The sequence below is a fragment of the Macrobrachium rosenbergii genome, chromosome 47, assembly GCF_040412425.1.
Source record: "Macrobrachium rosenbergii isolate ZJJX-2024 chromosome 47, ASM4041242v1, whole genome shotgun sequence".
NCBI lineage: Eukaryota > Metazoa > Arthropoda > Malacostraca > Decapoda > Palaemonidae > Macrobrachium > Macrobrachium rosenbergii.
In genome coordinates this window covers 23,743,124-23,765,623 of record NC_089787.1, presented here as the reverse complement: position 1 = coordinate 23,765,623, position 22,500 = coordinate 23,743,124, and the positions used below count along the sequence as shown (strand labels likewise).

Below are 22,500 nucleotides of genomic sequence, written 5' to 3'. Positions count from 1 at the left end.
GTTCTGCTTAGTATTTTTTTTTTTTTTTCTTTTAAAGGTAGAGTCTGTTGCTTGGGAGGTGTGGGGAGGGGGTGGGGTCAGGGGTTGGATTTGGGGGGTGGGGGATAGTGACTTAGCCTATACGCTCTTCCCTTTGGTTGAGGTCTGTCTGTCTGTCTGTCCAACAAAAACATGTAAATCTGTCTGTCTGTCTAAAAGAAAAACATGTAACTCTGCATGTCTGTCGAACAGAAAAACGTGTAAATCTGTCTGTCTAACAGAAAAACGTGTAAATCTGTCGTCTGTCAAACAGAAAAAGTGTAAATCTGTCTGCCTGTCCAACAGAAAACATGTAAACCTGTCTGTCCAACAAAAAAAATGTAACTGTATGTCTGTCCAGCAGAAAAACCAGTAAATCTGCCAGTATGTCCAACAGACAAAACATGCAAATCTGTCTGTCCGTCCAACAAAAAGAATGTAGATCCCGTCTGCCTGCCCAACAAAACAACATGTAACTCTGTCAGTTTGTCCAGCAGAAAAAAAATGCAAATAATCCACCAGCTGTAAAAGATATTTCGCCTTAGGGGAATATCCGGATTCTCTCTCTCTTTCTCTCTCTCAAATCCAACCTTTTTCTTTCTTTTTTTAGACTCGAAACCCATGCGTCTCCTGCCATCTTAACCCGATATGTAAATCAACCCCCTTGATATGCATCGTATTTCTGCAACACGTCCTTTTTTTTAAACATTTTTTTCCTCCCTTTGGTCCGCTGAGAGGCTATGGCAATAACCCAGAGGACTCTCTCTAGTATTCCAGTATAATTCAATTTGAGTACACAAAGTATACAACCATGCTTTTTTTATTTCTGCGATTCTATATTTTTTTTTATCTGAAAAGTAGAATGCGCTTCAATGCTTTAGTTTTTTTTTTTATTCCTGTGATTCTATATGGTTCTTTTAACTGAAAAGTAGAATGCTCTTCAATGCTTTAGTTTTTTATCCCTGTTACTCTAGATTTGTTTTTATCTGAAACGTAGAATGCGCTTCAATGCTTTTTTTTTTTTATCCCCGTGAGTCTATATTTTTTTTTTATCTGAAGAGTAGAATGCGCTTTAATGCCTTAGTTTTTACCCCTGTGACTCTAGATTTTTTTTATCTGAAAAGTAGAATGCAATGTTTTTTTAATGTGACTCTGGATTTTTTTTTATCCCTGAATGACGTTTCAATGCTTTATTTTTTTTTTTCTGTGATTATCTGAAAAGTAGAATGCGCTTCGATGCTTTTGTATTTTTATCCCTGTGCCTTTGGATTTTTTTTTATCTGAAAAGTAGAATGCGCTTCAATGTTTTTTTTTTTTATCCCTGTGACTCTAGATGCTTTATGCTTTATTTTTTTTTTTATCCCTGTGACTCTAGATTTTTTTTTTTTTATCTGAAAAGTAGAATGCGCTTCGATGCTTCTTGTATCTAGATTGTAGAATACTCTTCTGGGGATACGAAAAACGATAGAATACTCTCCCCGAGCGAGGTATCAAAATATTACTCAATACTGAGTTACTTCTCTGTATCTGGAATCTACAATACTCTTCTGGGAATGAGGAAGAATACTCTCCCCAAGCGATACAACAAAATATTACTTTTTACTGTGTTCTAAAATAGTATCAGTTATTTCTTGTTTTTTTGGTTTATTAAGATTAAAATTGGCATATGCTGGCAGTGGAATATGAGGCCTTGTGTGGATTTCAAGGAAAGAAAAAAAATCAATAATAACATTGCGTAGAAAGATCCCCAGCGAAAGTATAATGAATAAAAAGAGAAAAGAAGTATTAACCAAAGAAATAAACAAAATGGACACAACCGCTGTGAAAGTACAGTAGATACAGAAAGAAAAACATATGAAATCAAATAGACAAAATGGACAAAAATAAAAAGCATTTGAGAAATATTAATCAAGCAATAAATTATACTTTAAAGTATCATTTACAGTCTCTTACAGAGACACACACACATACATACACAAACACCAGCAACACTTGTGACTGTAGTTACCTCTTCTGCGAGAGCTGAATATTACAGAGACGTAAAATGTAAAGAGTAGAAAAAAAATTACCATATTTTGGAAGAGGTCCAGAATGCTGTTCTCGTAAAGTGTGGCGTATTTGGAATTTCTCTCTCCTAATGAGCGTATATGCAATGGGCTTACCAGTGAACTTTAGCTATTTCTCAACACTAGCCTTTCGTTCATTTCGGCTCAGTTTCTAGTTTCGTATGGAATGAGCCATTCTTGAGAATTATTGCACGATTCTCTCTCTCCCTCTCTCTTCACCTCATCATTCAAATGCGATGTTACTTTCTACACAAAAGAGAATATCCCCCTTTTCACATATACTACATGACTCTCTCTCTCTCTCTCACACATTTCTTCACCTCATTTAAACGCGATATTACTCTCTCCCTCTCAAGATCTGTTGCACGACTCTCTCTCTCTCTCTCTTCCTCTCTCACTCTCTCTCATTTCTTCACCTCATCATTCAAAATGCGATATCACTTTCACTCTCTCTCTCTCTCTAAACAAAAGAGAATATCCCCCTTCTCACATATACTGCATGACTCTCTCTCTCTCTCTCTCTCATTTCTTCACCTCATTTAAATGCTATATTACTCTCTCGCTCTCTCTCTCTCTCTCTCCACCTTTCTCTCTCAAAAAAAAAAAAAAAATTCCCTCTCAAGATCTATTGCACGACTCTTTCTCTCTCTCAAAAAAAAATCACTCTTCAGATATATTGCATGACTTTCTCTCTCTCTAAAAAAAAAACCCTTTTGAGCTTCTCTTCAGCTACACTGCACGAAGGATACATTGAGATACATTCTCTCTCTCTCTCTCTCTCTATATGAAAAAAAAGGAGTAAAAACACCGACTGTCACATCAATCTATCACCCTCTGTTCCAGTTCCGTTCCTTTGATTGACTCAATCCCCGGTAGGTACCGAAAGAACGTCTGATCGGATCGCTCTCTCTCTCTCTCTCTCTCTCTCTCTCTCTCTCTCTCTCGACTTCGGGGATCGCAGTTATTGCCATTCGGGGGAGTTTAAGATTTTTTTTTTTTTTTTTTTTTGAGTAACTGTCGATATTTCGCGTAGCAGATCTTTCTATTTTATTTTTTTTTTTGAAATTGTGGATTTATTTCTTTTCCGGTGGGAAATGGATTTAATCGACTAGGGGAATAGATCACGAGGATAACATATCAAATGACGTATTCTAAAGGTTTTTATGGAAATTGTGGATTTATTTTTTATGGAAAATGTGGATTTATTTTTTATGGAAATCGTGGATTTATTTCTTTTCAGGTCGAAAGTGGAAAGTGGATGTAATTGGTTTGTCTCTAAAATAGGATTTAGATCAGGGAGTAAATCTCTGGAGTTACAAATTCAATAAAACAGACATTTTAAGAGAAACTGTGGGTTTATTTCTTTTCAGGTGAAAAATGGATTTAACTGCCTCGTCTCTAAAACAGGATTTGGACCATGAAATGAATCGCGGAGGTATCAAAGAATACAGTGCTCAGTTGAAAGAAGTTACAGATGATAGTAGGAAATACAGAAAGAAGAGACCAGCTATCAGAAAAGGGAAAAAGATAAATTAGCTAAATAAATAAACAAATATATAGAAATATAAATGAGGAAAACACAAGGCTGAACTGTTTCAGGATTAACAAGCAAAAATGCAAACGAAAGGTTACATTCAGAGAATCCAGGTTTATTAAAACAAAATAAAATAAAAAATAACAAATAAATTAAACAAACGCCGAGCCCTTGTCAGCAGTAACTGCCGAGCGAGAGAGTAAGCGCAATGCAATGGAATCCGGCAAACCGTAGGGCCAAAAACTCTTCCGTGATTTTTCGGGAAGGGGAGAGGGAGCTGCCTGGCGGCTGGAGAAACCTACCGAGGGAATGAAGGGAGGAGAAACCAAGGGATTGGACTCGACAACGAGGGGAAAAGTGGTTGAGAGAGAGAGAGAGAGAGAGAGAGAGAGAGAGAGAGAGAGAGAGAGAGAGAGAGAGAGCTGAACAGTTATGAGGGGAAGAATGGCGATAGGGAATATTTCTCGAAACTACTGAGAGAGAGAGAGAGAGAGAGAGAGAGAGAGAGAGAGAGAGAGAGAGAGAACACAGCGCAGTTATGAAGAAAATAATGGAGACAAGGAATGCTGCTCGAAAACACAAACAAAAAAGAGAGAGAGAGAGAGAGAGAGAGAGAGAGAGAGAGAGAGAGAGCAGCAGCAGCAGATAAGAATGGCGGTAGGGAATGCTGCTTGAAACCACTGAGAAAAGGAACAGAGAGAGAGAGAGAGAGAGAGAGAGAGAGAGAGAGAGAGAGAGAGAGAGAGAGACCACTTGAGAATGGCACACAGTTAAAGGTACCTTCCATTGCTCCGACGAGCTCTTTGTGTCCATGCCTTCAAATCGGGACAAGAAAGAAGAAGAAGAAGAAGAAGAAGAAGAAGAAGAAGAAGAAGAAGAAGAAGAAGAAGAAGAAGCAGCGACCAAAACGCTTCAATCATCGAGAAGAAGCGAAGCAGAGAGAATCTGGGGAGATAGGATTGGTGCTGATTGGCCAATCGGAACCAAGGATGGGATCTACGCCCAAATTTCGGGGGGCCTATTTTATCTGTTACCTCTGTGACGTCGATCTACAGAGGCTAAAAAAAAAAAAGGTTCGACGGATGTTTCAGATGTTTACTGTTGAGAGATGTGTTTTTTTCTTTGTCAGTGATGTTCAATAGTCTCTCTCTCTTTCTCTGTCTCTCTCACACTTCTATTGTTATCTCTCTCTCTCTCTCTGACTGTCCTGTTTTTTCTTCTATTTTTTTTCCTGATTATTTACAATTATTTCCTATATTCTCTCATTCCCTTGTCTCTGTCTGTCTATCTACCTCTCAGACTGTTCTGCTTTTTACTTTTTCTTCTATATTCTCCTCTCGTTATCTATCATTACTGCCTATCTTTCCTCAGTTCCCCCTTCCCCCTCTCTCTCTGCCCTCACACACACACATACACACACACAATGATCTATTTTTCTTTTCTTCTATTTTTTCCAGTTATTTACCATTATTCCTATTTTTCTCATTCCCTATCTCTCCCCCCAACCCCCTCTTATGCAAGAAATCACTGAAACCTCCGCTGGACCCTTTGTTTGGCTCGTAGGGCCCGTCAAAACCAACCGCATTCCAAGAAAAGCATTTTGGGAAAAAGTGTGTCTGGGGAAAAAAAAAGTAAATCAAACGTAAATATAAGTCAGTCAGTGGGAGGCCTATGCATATTTTACCATGTTTTCGTCTTTTTTTTTTTATCTTTTTTCTTTTTTTAATTCGGCTGACAGAAAAAAACAGTAAAACAAATTCTTTTAAAAGCGTATCAGGAAGAAAAAAGAGTAAATCAAAAGTCAATATAAGTCAGTCAATGGAGGTCTATGCATATTTTCTCCCAGTCTGCTTCTTTTTTCCGATTTTATTTTTTTATCAGCTGACAGACGAGGAAAAGGGTCTCTGAAAAAAAAAATATTACATAAGAAGTAAATATAAGTCAGTCAATGGGATGCCTATGTATACGAGTATTTTCCTGTCTGCTTCTCATTTCCCCCTATTTTTCTTTCTATTCTATTTTTTTTATTCAGCTGACAGACGACATGGGACTTCGCCTTCTTCTTCCTCTGTTTATAAAATCCTATATGTGTGTGTCGAAGGCTTCAGCAGAAGGTGCCAGATGCAGGGTATTGATTTTTATGGTAATTCTTTAAGATGGAGGTAGGCAGGGTAGGAGGATAGTTGCTACTACTAGTCTACTACTACTACTACTACTGCTATTACTGCTAGTAGTAATACTAGTTTCACTCCTACTATAATTGGTGCTGTACTATTACGACAGTTTTGCTGTTGCTGACGATCTGACAAATGCTAATATTACTATTGCTATTAATCATTTTATTATTGGCCTTATTACCATGGCCATTCATAAAAATTTCATAATAGTATGAGTCACTAAAATGGTGAAGAAATCCACAGTGGTGTAAATGTAAATATATATTTGAAATTATATATATATATATATATATATATATATATATATATATATATATATAAATATATATGTATACATATAGAAATTTATATATATAAAATAAATATATATACACATATATATTAAATGAGATATATATATATATATATATATATATATATATATATATATATATATATATATATATATATACATATACATATAAACGAGAGCATACATATACAAACGAGCTTTGAGAACCTCCTCTATTCTCCTTATCAGTCTCTCTTGTACAGTATGTATATATATATATATATATATATATATATATATATATATATATATATATATATATATATATATATATATATATATACTGTACAAGAGAGCTCTCTGGAACCTGCTCGATTCTCCTTCTCTGTCTAACTGATAAGGAGAATAGAGGGGGTTCTCGAAAGCTCTCGTTGGTGGCGGCCTATCCTATATCGTTGCCAGAAGCACAATCATGGCTAACTTGAACCTTAAATAAAATAAAAACTACTGAGGCTAGAGGGCTGCAGTTTGGTATGTTTGATGATTGGAGAGTGGATGATCAACATACCAATTTGCAGCCCTCTAGCCTCAGTAGTTTTTAAGTTCTGAGGGCGGACAGAAAAAGTGTGGACAGAAAAAGTGCGGACGGACAGACAAAGCCGGCGCAATAGTTTTCTTTTCCAGAAAGCTAAAACTAAAAAGCACTATCAGGCAGATTTAGCATGCATACAAGCACGTAAAGATAATCGATCGCAAAGGACCAACGAAATAAAAATAAAATAAAAAATAGTAATCCCTATCAGGCAGTTTTATCTTTATTCCTTTAACTCCACATCGAAAGCCATTCCCGAAATAGCAGAGACGCCCTTCGGTCCCAGAATGGGCGCCCCTCGCCGAACCCATAATGGAAATCTGCACCCTGCTGCGTGGAATGGTAGGCACTATCACCCACCCCGCTTCTCCTATGAACCCTCGTCCGCTTTCCACTAACGACTCCTACCTACAGTCCACCCTCCACACGAAAACGTAAGCTGAGGTGTCCTTCTCTATCAGTAGTAAGTCGTTCAAGATTTTTTAATGGTTTTTGGCGTGTTTGGTTATTTTGATTTAGAAATAATGTTAAGTGGTTGTACAGTATATGTTCCTCATTTCGGTTATAATTATACAGTATATATATATACTGTATATACATATATATATATTGTATATATATGTATGTGTATGTACACAGACACACACACATATATATATATACATAATGTTTAATCAAATGAATTCTTAAATAGTAACTCAGATACAAAATAAAGAATAAATGTAGGAATATTCTGAAGCCTGTTATTACCAATACTAGTATAGTACCAGTCCAGCCAAAAGGAACGGAAGTATTTACGTAATTTTTCAACAAAGCATCCTTATAAATATACATCCTTGAGACATTTCAAGGTACAGTTCAACACCTGCAGACTGTCTGTTTGACAGAAGAGCAAATATGCAGACACACACACACACACACACACACACACACACACACACTACGTTTTATACAGTAAGAAAAAAATTATCTTCTCTCTCTCTATACAACACAGAATCAAATTATAACCTCTAAATAAAACATTTCTAACAAGTAAAAACTGCGCCGAAGTTTCTTCGGCGCAATCGAGTTTTCTGTACAGCGTATAATCAAGGCCACCGAAAATAGATCTATCTTTCGGTGGTCTCGGTATAATGCTGAATGAGCCGCGGGCCATGAAACTTTAACCACGGCCCGGTGGTGGTCTATCCTTTATCGTTGCCAGAAGCACGATTATGGCCAACTTTAACCTTCAATAAACTAAAAACTACTGAGGCTAGAGGGCTGCAATTTGGTATGCTTGATGATTGGAGGGTGGATGATCAACGTACCAATTTGCAGCCCTCTAGCCTTAGCAGTTTTTAAGATCGGAGGGCGGACAGAAAAAAGTGCGGACGGACAGACAAAGCCGGCACAATAGTTTTCTTTTACAGAAAACTAAAAGGGATAGCAAAATCAAGTCTTCTATAGCAATAAATAAATGTATGACTTTTATATCTTTAACAATACCCTGTATTTATGGCTTAATACAGATTTCAGTCAAAATGAATGTTAACTAAAATCTAGTAGTTTAAAACTCTAGAACATAGGAATAGCACAACTAGGACAATTGTGTTAGCTACATTTAAGAAACATGTATAAATTTTTATTACAAATTTGCAAATGAGTCACTTAGCATACATATTCAGCAGTGTACATTCAGATAACCCATCTCCTCACGACAAAACAATTACTTCCTACACTTAAACAAAAACACGACGATGATTTCTCATGGAAAATAGCTGTGATTCAATTAACTAAAACTTTGTTCTTTTATTAGTAAAATGATTCCAATAAAGTATTTATTATTATATCGGTTACTTATAACTTAAAACGGCAAGGGAACTAATCAGAAAATAAATTAGTTTTTCCAGCTGAATTCACAAGAAAACTTTCCTCCCTTCAGCTTCAACAGGAGTTAATTACGTAGGAACAGGAGTCACGTTTGAAATCCTATACGCGAGCGCAAGCACGCTCACATATATACGCATATATATAATGTATATATACTTATATATATATATATATATATAATATATATATATATATATATATATATATATATATATATATATATATATATATATATATATATATATATATATATATAGAAATATTCAACACACAATCACGTGTGGAACAGAAATAAATTTCTGACTCACAGCAGGATCGAACCCGGGTCTTTCAACTGAAAGACAAGACCGCTGCCAACCACGCCACACAGGTGTGACTTGTGTGGCCTGGTTGGCAGCGGCCTTGTCTTTCAACTGAAAGACCTGGGTTCGATCCTGATGTGAGTCAGAAATTTATATATATACATACAAATCATCAATAACTAACAAACAGTTACCTCATTCAAAATCCCTATACACAAACATTATATACATTTATTTGGCGAAATCTCTTACCTTCGCTGAATAACTTTATTTATTCCTGCACTGGCACTAACCTGGAAATAAAAAAATAACAAAGTAAGTAAACAAATAAATAAAATCTGAGGATATCATAACAAGAATTGGTGGTAAGCAAACATCTGGTTTTCTCTGACAGTGGAAAATATAAGGATGAATACATTAAGCCTTGTAGGAACGGCACTATCAACTAATGTAGTAATAACAGTCGTGGTAATGGTAGTAGAAAGAATGAATGGACTCACACAACAAAATTTAATAAATAAATATGTGTATGTATGTATATGTATATGTATGTATGTATGTGTATATGTATATAATATATATATATATATATATATATATATATATATATATATATACATATACATATACATATACATACACACAGTATATATATTTGTCAACCAAGATACCACAATGTTTAAATTTCAGTTTGTCAATCTATTCTATTCGTCTGCTTGCTTGCTTCTCTCTCTCTCTCTCTCTCTCTCTCTCTCTCTCTCTCTCTCTCTCTCTCTCTCTCTCCCCACCTTTTATCTCCTACCTTTTGCTGCAACTTTGCTCCGTTCTCACTTTGTTCCCTTTTCGGTTCTTTTTTTTTCTTTTTAACGATCCTGTCTCTATTCTTCGGCCGAACTGCATTTTTCATTCTCCTTTGTTCCCTCGGTTCCTCTGGCTTTGCGTTACTTATCCTTTCTCTTCTGTGCATTTTTTTAATTTCTTTTTTTTATTCGTTCCTTTGTTTCCTTTATGAATTTTCCTTTGATCTGCTTCGTCTCTCTCTACATCCCTGTCTTCTTTCGTCTCTTCTTCTCCTCTGTCTCCTTGTTTCTCTCTCTCTCTCTCTCTTTCTCTCTTGGGACGGATTTCTTTCAGTTTCTTGTTTCAGAATTATTTTATTCCGGTTTCAATTTCTGTTCTCTCTCTCTCTCTCTCTCTAGGAAAGCTTCCTTTCATCTACTTTCTTCTCTGTAGCTCTTTCATCTATGTTTTAGTTTTTTCTTAATTCTTCGTCTCTCCCTCTTTGTTTGACTCTCTCTAACCGAGTTATTATCTACCCTTATCTTATTCACCTCTTTTATTTTTCCTTTTTCCGTCTCTTGAACTCTTCTACTGTTTTTGCTTTCATTTCTTCTGATGTTTTATCAGTTGTCCAAATCTCTTTGTTGCTTTGTCCATCTACATCTCCCCACTTCTGCTTCTCTCTCTCTCTCTCTCTCTCTCTCTCTCAGGGGAGGATCTGACAAGGGTAGGGTCTTCCGTTCGACTTTCAAAGTGGAGAAAGTGGTATATTCGGCTCCAATTTTCTTTCCTCTCGAATGCTGGTGCCCAAAACCTTTCTGTCTTTGACGGTTTTAGCTGTAGACAGGAGAAACGACCGAAGGAATGACAAAGGCTGTGAGTGACAGAAGAAATGGAATGATTTCGAGAAATGGCAGATAGGCAGACTGAATGGAAGAGAAGTTTTAAGGAAGGAAGAACCGAAGAAGTGTTATGAAAGGACAGGATAATCAATATATTCAGGTGTCAATTAAGTTAAAACAAAGATTTATATGCAGGAAAAATTATAAATTTAAATGTAAGAACGCAAAGAGGTTTAGAAAAACAGAACCGAATGAAATACCTCGATAACAGAGGAATGACAGAGGCATTTATAAGAAAATACAAAGATTTTATAAGAAAGGCGAAGAGAGTTTTAAGTTGCCAAAGAACAGGCATGGTTTAAAGACAGAGAGAATATTGTTTTAAAGACATTTTAATTCGACAGAGTCTCAGAGGATTCAAGTATTTATAGACTCGATTAAAAAAATCAGACGAGGAATTTAAACTGGGAAAAGAATTGGGAAAGAGATTTAATTGACATAGGAAATATAAGAAAACAACAAAGAAAATATTAGAGAATAAACGATAAACTAAAATGACAGAGGAACTTTTTTTTCTTAGAGAGAGAGAGAGAGAGAGAGAGAGAGAGAGAGAGAGAGAGAGAGAGAGAGAGAGAGAGAGAGAGAGAGAAGATAATACATGATAAACTCCAACAGAAAAATGACAGAGGAGCATTTTTGAGAGAGAGAGAGAGAGAGAGAGAGAGAGAGAGAGAGAGAGAGAGAGAGAGAGAGAGAGAGAGAGAGAGAACAGAAAATGACAGATAAACAGAACAGAAAATGACAGAGAGAGACATTTTCTTCAAGAGAGAGAGAGAGAGAGAGAGAGAGAGAGAGAGAGGAAAATATTAAAGAGAATACAGTCATAATCAACCACAACAGAAAAATGACACAGGAACGGTTTCTTTCTTAAACGAGAGAGAGAGAGAGAGAGAGAGAGAGAGAGAGAGAGAGAGAGAGAGAGAGAGAGAGAGAAAATAGAATACATAACCAACCACAACAGAAAAATTACACAGGATCGGTTTCTTTCTTACACGAGAGAGAGAGAGAGAGAGAGAGAGAGAGAGAGAGAGAGAGAGAGAGAGAGACCTCTCCCCCCCCCCCCAGCAGCAACAGGAGCTGCGACGAAGCGTCGGGCCGTCGACGTGAATTCTGGAAACAATCAAGAGCCAACGATCTTCCCACATCGGTCAAGTGAGCCCGCAGGACTATTAATAAAAGACAAGGATCGGATATCTGTATTGGTTTCGTAGAGTAATAAAAGAAGGGAATCCTCTACCTCTCTCTCTCTCTCTTTTCTTTTTTTAAACCTCAATTCAGCGTCTTTCAGATCCGGCAGCCATTGTTGACAGGAGGTAAACACTGCTTGACTCCGCCGACCCCAGCGTAACGGATAACGTCGGCATTAAAAAAAAGGTGGTTATCGATCGATCACTGTGCCTGTACAGCGACTTCGGATATGTGGAAAGTATTCTCTGGGTTTCTGGGTATTTGTATATCTATAAACTTACTGTATGGGAAAGCTATATGTTTGGGGATTTATATTAACAAGATAGACAGTACAGAGACTTCGTGTGTGTATATATATATATATATATATATATATATATATATATATATATATATATATATATATATATATATATATATATATGGAAGGCGTTCCTATATTTCTGGGTTCCTGTGTATCTATAAATTTTCTATATATGAAAGCAATGTTTGGGGCTTTATATTAGCAAGACAGACTACATAGAATAGAACAGTATAAAGAATTTAGGCTAAAGGCCAAGCGCTGGGACCTATGAGGTCATTCAGCGCTGAAACGGAAACTGACTGTAAAAAGGTCTGAAAGGCGTAACAGGAAGAAAAACTTCGCATGAAACAATTGGTTAGAAGCTGGTGGAGAGTAAGATGGAGGAAATGATATGAATCGAGGTACAGTACCAGGAATGAAAGGGGTTGCAGCTAGGGACCCATAGGGACGCTGCAAAGAACCTTGAGGATTGCCTACAGTGCACCGCGCGTGGGGTACACTGACGGCACTACCTCCCTACGGAATTTTTTATTTACTATCTCTTGGTATTACCTGTAATTTATTGCCTCTGAATAACCATTTTTCTCCCTATTACTAACAGACAAACTTTGGCTCAATAACGACCCCATTCTGAAGACTGAATATCGCCCCGTACACAACCAACCCAGGGATGGATGGATGCCTCATCAAATATTCACCTCTGGAATATACGAGTAAAATCGGGATTGGGAAAACTCAGATAGGAGTTTTTTTTGGGGGGGTTGGAGGATGAGTGATGAGGAAAATTATTCATGAGGATGATCCATCTTTTGTTTGCCTGCGCCCTCTCGCCCCCTTCTTTAATTTTTGGGACTTGCAGGATTCTTAACGCGCATGCGCGAACGTGACGAGGATAAAATGTCAGGCGTTTTTTGTGTTTAGTTATCTTTATGGTAAAAGTGCTTTAGAAATAATAATAATAATAATAATTAGAAATAATAATAATAATAATAATAATAATCTTTTTTTTCACAGCTTCATCCCTGGTCGAAGTAGTTGTTAATAATAATAATAATAATAATAATAATAATAATAATAATAATAACAATAATAATAATAATAATAATCTTTTTCTTCTTCTTCTTCTCAACTTGATCCCTTATCGAGGTCACTGTTGATAATAATAATAATAATAATAATAATAATAATAATAATAATAACTATAAATGTTTACATGGTGGCCAACACAATTTTCTATTAATCGATCAAACTTTTTTTTTTTTTATTAATCAAACTATCTCTTTAATCATCTCAGTTTACAAGTTTCTTATATATATAATTCAAAACCAAAAAGGGTAAAAAATGGAAAACCGGTCTTTTCAGATGTGGCTGTAGCATTCCTATCTTCAGAATCTTTATCGATGATTCAACTGCCAAAGCTGTTTTTTTTTTCCTGTTTGAGCGGACCCTTGTTAGTGGAAACGGTTTAAAGCTGGGAAAAGGTGCAGGAATAAATATAGCTTGCAATCTCTCTCTCTCTCTCTCTCTCTCTCTCTCTCTCTATATATATATATATATATATATATATATATATATATATATATATATATATATATATATATATATAATATATATATATATATATATATATACATATATCATACATATATATATATATATATATTTATTATAGATACATTGTAAGATATAGTTATATTCTGCATTTTATATATATATATATATATATATATATATATATATATATATATATTATATATATACAGAGAGAGAGAGATAGAGAGATTAAAACGAATGTACAGTTATGTCTTATATACACACACACACACACACACACACACACACATATACACACATATACACATATATATATATATATATATATATATATATATTTACATACATACAGAGAGAGAGAGAGAGAGAGAGAGAGAGAGAGAGAGAGAGAGAGAGAGAGAATCTGAAAAATTGCATTCACGAATGTACAGTTATGTCTTCACAGGTAATACACACACACACACACACACACACACACACACACACACACATATATATATATATATATATATATATATATATATATATATATATATATATATATATATATATATATATAGAGAGAGAGAGAGAGAGAGAGAGAGAGAGCGAGAGAGAGAGAAACTATTACAAGTAACATACGTGTTTTAAACCTAATGCCTTTACAGCTTCAACGTTCGCGGACATTAAACTTCGACCATGAAAAGAGCCGCTCACATCTCTCTCCAGTCCTAATCTTGTAAAGTGGATAACAAAAACATTTACATAAACATCTCGGCTCCTTCCTCTCGACGTAAAATGTAAACAATAACAAGTTATAAAGTGGCAATACAAGTGATGTTATTGTCTTTTGTATGAGTCTGGTTTTGCGACACTTGGCAATGAAAGACGACTTGTCATTGTTGTCCTAGGGGCTTGTGTTTTCTTAATAATAATAATAATAATAATAATAATAATAATAATAATAATAATAATAATAATAATAATAATAATAATAATAATAACAACGCTGGTGAAGGAATCCACAATGATGACGGTGTAAATATATGTAAAAAAATATACGTAAAATGAGAGATTTCGAGCAGGTTCTCGAGCACTCTGGTTTTATATATAAGTTTAATATATAATTACACCGACATCATTGTGGATTCCTTCACAAATTTTATAAACAGTAACATTATTATTATTATTATCTATCTGAGTCGCCAATTCACTGACTCAAATGGAAATTTACCTATAATATTTATCATTCATAGTTTAATGTCATACATTGACTTATTACTAATTCATCAGCTGATCACTGACGCAACGGTTTCCACTGACCTAAACAGCGGAATGAGTTCCTGAATGGGTTCCTTCTTATTTACTAAAAGTATAGACGCCATGATGATAATCAATGCATCTATACTTTTTCGATAAACAAAACAAAACTTTCAGCTGCCCAAGTTTGCGATTAATCTCTCTGCCTCCCCTTTCAATACGACGAGAGAGAGAGAGAGAGAGAGAGAGAGAGAGAGAGAGAGAGAGAGAGAGAGAGAGAGAGAGAGAGAGAGAGAGAGAGAGAGCTTGATTCAGTGGTACGGCGAGATAGTTACGGCTCACTGAATTAAAACTTCGGGTGAAATCCAAGACTGGATTCACTTGTACATCTCCATCATGCTGCCAGATGTATAATGAATGCCCTTTAACTTCGACTGGGGATATGTGAGCGAGATGTTTTAATGAAGACTGTATATGGGAGATGGACTGAGATAGAGTACATACGTGTTCTAGTTTAATTCAATACATACGCACGTACATATATAATTGTGTAAAGAGAACAAGATTAAAGTTTATCGTCTGTGGTAAATGAAACAAAAGTACAAACGTATGGAGTAAGAATATAAGTTTAATGACAAATAAAATCCAGGGTCAAAAGGTCTCAAGAGACTAAGAGTAAACAAGTAAACAAATAAACAACAGGTTTCACCAGACCACAGCTGTTTTCATCACCAGAGATTTTGGGGTAACCCAGGCTATGCTTACAATGCAATTTCCGGAGACGATGGATATAAGGAAGTACTTAGATATAACTTAAGAAGATCATGGATATAAATAAAGAGGTACAAGAGAAGACATATTCATGAACACAGCAAGTTGTTTAGCTTTAATAACTGGACGTTTGTGCACATGCGCATTAGTGAATGTCTTTCTAGCTGTAATCCGACAACGATCTATGAATCTGAAGGACCCATAAAAATGACCATAGGAAAATCATACATTTAAGGTGACACTATTCCAGCCCAGACTGCTGGTGAATGTGGAAAGGAAGTAGTTAAGTAAATGGAATATACAGATGGGAAGTAAAGGATTTCGCATTATTCATAAGCTGTCATTAACAGCTGATCCCAGCAAAGAAACAAATCAGGCATGGCAGATGATTGTAGGTAAGTATAAGATATATGCAGGCGGGATATAATGGATTTACCATTACAGTAAGCTGTCATTAACAGCTGATCCTTCATGTAAACAAATCAGGCAAGCAAAAAAATTATAGGTAAGTATATGGTACGTAACACGAGAAATAACGGATTATTTGGTATCATCACTTCCTCGTGTTCTCAGTCGGAAAAATAATAGATTATTGAGCAATTCTGGAGTTACCTGAGAGAATAATAAGCCGTTTTTCTATTCTTCAAAGATGGTGTCCTAACTGTATTATTATTTCTATGTTTATTCAGGCCAACTGATCAAGTTGACGAAAGCTTCCTGTATATAGCAATATACTACTACATACATACTACTGTGGACTTTATTTGTTTCAAATAACGGACTTATCATTACAGCGAGCTGTCATTAACAGCTGATCCTTCATGCAAACAAACACGGCATGGCGAATGATTAAGACGCGATCAAACCGTGCCTGGTCTAAATCTGGGTGGCGGATTCGTTTGGAACACTTGGCAAACGAAAGGTCACCAGATTAACCCGTCCACGTAATCGGATTTTCGATGCCCTTCGTCGAGAGGCCTCTGGAAATCAGATTACGGGGAAATATACGAAAAAATCCGGAAAATACACGAAAGCCTTCTTTTTACCCGTGGTTATTCGGCATGCGGGTAAATATACGAACTGCAGCGACAAAATATCTGGAAATATTCTTTCGCGTTTAACTCGCGGTTGCGAAATATACGAACACGACTGGAAAAAATACACGGAACACTTTTTACGATTAGTTCACGATCATGGAATGGAATGCAGAATTTAGGCCAAAGGCCAAGCGCTGGAACCTATGAGGTCATTCAGCGCTGAAAGGGATATTGACAGTACAAAGGTTTGAAAGGTGTAACAGGAGGAAAACCTCGCAGTTGCACTATGAAACAACTGACAGGAGTGGGTACAGTAATGGGAACGAAAGGGGTTGCAGCTAGGGGCCGAAGGAACGCCGCAAAGAACCTTTAGTAATGCCTACAGTGCGGCGCGTGAGGTGCACTGGCGACAACTATACCCTCCTACGGGTATCTCACGATCATGTAAGTATACAAAAAATAAAAAAAAAACATTCTTTCGTGATATCCTACGACAGTGAAAATATGCGAACACAAACGAGAACTAATAGAAAATATTCACTCACGGCTATCCCACACAATCACGGGAAAATATTCACTCACGGCTATCCCACACAATCACGGGAAAATATTCACTCAAGGCTACCCCACAAAGTCACGAAAATATTAAAAAATATACAACAACCTAACGCGAAAATATTCTTTCGCGGTTCTCCCACGATCACGAAACATATGAAAACGAGCGGGAAAATATACAAAAATACACAAACCCGACACTATTTTCTGCCCGCAACCTTTATATGCCATATCGAGTTGAAAGCCTTTCCCCAAAATTATGACGTTACCTCTAAGAGCTGAAGGTTTGCAACGGCTCTCTTTCTTTCTCTCTCTCTCTCTCTCTCTCCCCTTTTGTGCGTCGTCTGTGACGTATAAAGGGGGGAGGAAGAAGTTGCAGAGTCGGACGTTTCAATAAAACTCCAGTTTGTTGGAATTTATGCCGAAGGAAGAGGCTCGGTTTATTGCCTTTCTTCGAAATAAAAGGTTTGTTGGCCCATAGACGTTTAGCTTGAAGACAGTTTGATGGATTCTTATTTTCGCTGCTCTGAGTCTGAATGGAGGGATCTCTGTTACTGTGGTAGTGGGTTTTGTAGCTGATATTATTTTTATTATTATCATTTGATATGTTTCATCTAGATTATCTTTATTCTTTACGTGTTACTTGCTCTCCTAGCTCAATTCTATTGCTTTAATATTCTCTGCACAGATGTATTCCTGAATTCTCGTGCCAATATCTCTCTGTTGTTCTCAGAATTCTCAAAGCGACTTAGTTCCCGAGATTCAGACAGAGTGGAACAATATATTTCAATTTACCTCTATATCTTTTCCTAGACCTTATTATCACCATTTATAGGTCATATAATTAATCCACATGTGTTTCTGCATACCTGTGCACTTTAATTAACCTTTCTCGTTTTTTCACTCGCCTTACTCACTATTTACAGGTCATATAATTAATCGGTCGTATTACTTACAGGTCATATGATTAGTAGTCCTCTACGTCTTTTCCTTCACCCTACTCACCATTTACAGGTCATATAATTAATCTGATATCCTCTACGTCTTGTCACTCACCTTCCTCGCTATTTACAGGTCATATAATTAATCAATCATACTCTACGTCTTACCTTTTACCTTGCTCACCATTTACAGGTCATATAATTAATCGGTCATCCTCTATGTCTTTTCCCTCACCTTACTCACTGTTTACAGGTCATATAATTATCAGTCATACTCTCCGTCTTTTCATTCACCTTACTCACTATTTACGGGTCGTAATTAATCCACAGGTATCCCCGCATACCAGTACATCTTAATTAACATTCCAGTTTTCCCTCACCTTACCACTACTTACAGGTCATATAATTAATCAGTCATACTCCAAGTCTTTTCCCTAACCTTGTTCACTATTTACAGGTATTTAATTAATCCTCAGGTATCCCGCATACCTGTACACTTAATTAAACCATTCCCTACCGCACCCTACCGTATTCCTTCAGCGAATATTGTAATGACGTCGAAACTAGACTCCATCCCGAGGTCTCGAGCTGAACGATTTACGTGAACGATTTTACATCGGGTTCTTTTTGGCTCGCAGATAGACGGATGTCTCTCTTAAAGTAGCAAGGGCAGGGCGGATGGGGGGAAACGAGTCGCCAATGCAAGGGACGAATCGCCGATGCTCACCTTTTTTTTTTTCGTGTGTTTTCACGTCGTGTTCATGTATATACACACACACTCGCACATGTGTATAAACATATACATACACATACATACATAAACATGACGTGAGAACAAATGAATATATATATATACATGTATATGTGTATACGTACAAATAAATAAATAAATAAATAAATAAATAAACAAATAAATAAATAAATATACACAAATTATTATATATATATATTCCAACGTGCTCTTCGGAAATCAGTTCAGCCACTAACAACCATATATACAATATCTTCGCCGAATGATTGGGACCTGTTTATCGCGACAACAATAGGAGGGAAATCTCAGGAAATTGTCGCCTGCTCGTCACAAAAGGAGGAGGAGGGGAGAGAGAGAGAGAGAGAGAGAGAGAGAGAGAGAGAGAGAGAGAGAGAGAGAGAGAGAGAGAGATTGTTGTCGCTTTACGAGACGAATCAATATTTGGATAATGGTATTATTTCCCCTTCTTTGATGCGGTCGCCGCTAACAACTGCTGCCGATATTATTAAACACAAAGCAATCTTGGTAAAATGACTGTGAAAGAGAGAGAGAGAGAGAGAGAGAGAGAGAGAGAGAGAGAGAGAGAGAGAGAGAGAGAAAGAGAGAGAGAGAGAGTTATAAATTTTTTTTTATGTGGAGCCTTATAAAGAAATAAAGAAAAAAATTATTAATTACATTGAGAGAGAGAGAGAGAGAGAGAGAGAGAGAGAGAGAGAGAGAGAGAGTTATTTTTTAGAGAGAGAGATAAATAAATGAAAAATATGAAATTACAAAGAGAGAGAGAGAGAGAGAGAGAGAGAGAGAGAGAGAGAGAGAGAGAGAGAGAGAGAGAGAGAGAGAGAGCGGGGCTTTTTTTTATGTGGACCTTTATAAAGAAATAAAGAAAAATTGCTTATTAATTACATTGAGAGAGAGAGAGAGAGAGAGAGAGAGAGAGAGAGAGAGAGAGAGAGAGAGAGAGAGAGAGAGAGAGAGAGAGAGAGCTTTTAATTATGTGGACCTTTATAAAGAAATAAAGAAAAATTGCTTATTAATTACACTGAGAGAGAGAGAGAGAAAAAAAGAGAGTTATTTTTTCTAATTACATGGACCTTTATAACGAAGTAAAGAAAATCGCTTATTAATCACAGAGAGAGAGAGAGAGAGAGAGAGAGAGAGAGAGAGAGAGAGAGAGAGAGAGAGAGAGAGAGAGAGAGAGAGTTATTTTTGTTTTAATTATGTGGACCCTTATAAAAAAAATAAAAAAATTGCTTATTAATCACATTAAAGAGAGAGAGAGAGAGAGAGAGAGAGAGAGAGAGAGAGAGAGAGAGAGAGAGAGAGAGAGAGAGTTATTTTTGTTTTAATTATGTGGACCTTTATAAAGAAATAAAGAAAAATTGCTTATTAATTACACTGAGAGAGAGAGAGAGAAAAAAAGAGAGTTATTTTTTCTAATTACATGGACCTTTATAACGAAGTAAAGAAAATCGCTTATTAATCACAGAGAGAGAGAGAGAGAGAGAGAGAGAGAGAGAGAGAGAGAGAGAGAGAGAGAGAGAGAGAGAGAGAGAGTTATTTTTGTTTTAATTATGTGGACCCTTATAAAGAAATAAAGAAAAATCGCTTATTAATCACATTAAAGAGAGAGAGAGAGAGAGAGAGAGAGAGAGAGAGGTTAGAATGAATTTACTGTACCCTCCCCTGATGGACTGGATACTATGGTCTTCACTCTTGCATATGATACCGTCAATTTTGGGACACCGATAATAATTACAATAATGTTCTTTAGGGTAACTTTTTTGAGCTTCAACAGAATTCCTCGAAAATATTTGGGATTTCATGGGCTAATCCTATTTATTCATGTCAATCAAGACATATTTATTCCTGGGTATTATGTTCATATTGTTTCCATTAACTTTGTCTGTATTCCTCTAAACTGATTTTATCAGACCCTTATGGTAAAATCCCTGGTACTTTCGTTTTGAATTTTTCTATCTTTTTATGCTAGAGCTTGAGGCGTATTAAGATAAAAAATTCAAGACGAAAGTATTAGGGATTTTACCACAAGGGTCTGATAAAACCAGTTTAAAGGGACACAGGCAGAGATAATGGAAACAATATGAACCTAATACCCATAATAGCCCCAGCTTAAAATAAAAAAAAAATCAAGACTGAATTATCACGGGTTTTACCTTACGGGTCTAATAAAGTCAATTCAAATGGAACCGAGACAGATAATATAAACAATTCGAGTACCATGGGGGCGGCTGCAATAATTCAATAAAACAATTTCAATCTGCGATTTGCATAGGCAGTCAATTGGAGGGTCCTGTTGGCGTTTCGTCTAAAATTCAACCGGATATTTGGTATATTTTTTATTTAATTTTTGTCTGGCTGCTAAAATGGGGTTTGGTGAGTGGTATTAAAAATCGGTTAAAATTTATATATATTTAATTAATTTGCGATTATGTTTATATCAATTTGCCAAAAAGACTGTTTTATCTGTCTCTCTGTCTGTCCATTATATACATATATGTATGTATATGTATATATATATATATATATAAAAACTGCATGAATAAAAATATGCATATAGAAACTTGTATCTACAGAAGTACAACACATTATTTACGTATATATACATGCATAAGTAGATATACAAATGTATTTATAGTATGTATACATGTATATATACATACCATATATACATGGGATGATAAAGAGGACACAAGACAGAAATTTATTCAGGAACAAGAAATCAAAGAGTTCCTAAGTGCTAAAAAAAAACAAAAAAAAAACAGAACTTTCGAGTAGTATGCAAACCAAAAAATCAAGAAAAAAATACGAATAAAAGAAAGAAAACGCCCCTTTCATCATGCTAATAAACACGTGACGTCTTCTAAAGACGATCGACTGGGGGTAGTAACCCCAGCTTTCCTGAAAGCTCTTTTTCTCTGGTATATCTAGCATTGTTATACCTAGAAATTCGTGCTGTAATGGAATTTCACCGGCTGACACGGGACTGAACTCAGAAAACACGTATGTCTTCGTCTACCCTCCTCCCTAATCCCCCCTCCCCCCAAAACTTCCGAACCTCACCCTCCAACACCTGACACCCCCTACCCGCCCCCCACCAGAAGAAAAGGAGGAGGAGGAGGAGGAGGAGCCTGTCTCTCTCTCTCCTCTTTTTCTCATTCGAGTTTTAATCTCGTCGCCTAATGAGTTTCTTATGAGCAGTTCCTTCTACGTAAATACGATGTCAGCGCTGATGATGATGAGGCATCGGCTGACGGCTGGCGGCTGACGGCAGCGGCGGCGGAAGCGACGGTAGGAGAAATGCGCGTAGTGATGATGATAGTTACAATGATGATAGTGAACTTTTGTTTATCGGTGGTGATGTTGGTGGTTTTCGTAATCCTGGTAATGACTAATTTCACACAAACACGCACACACACACATATATAATATACACATATATATGTATATATATGCACATATAAACATGTATATATACATATACATATACATATACCGGGTATATATATATATATACACTGTACCACAAGGAAATAAAAAAAATCTAGGTGTATATCCAGGCTGGTTTCGGCCTCATTTCTGAGCCATTTTCAAAATCCCGTGAAAATGGCTTAGAAATAAAGCCGAA

General features: G+C 36.2%; 1 protein-coding gene across 4 annotated transcripts in view; it reads right to left on the bottom strand.

Annotated features, from left to right (window-relative positions):
- The window catches only part of LOC136830653 (ras-like protein family member 10B), a 316,363-nt gene that overhangs the window by 240,857 nt on the left and 53,006 nt on the right, over positions 1-22,500 (bottom strand). The gene's annotated exons all lie outside the window — the stretch shown is intronic.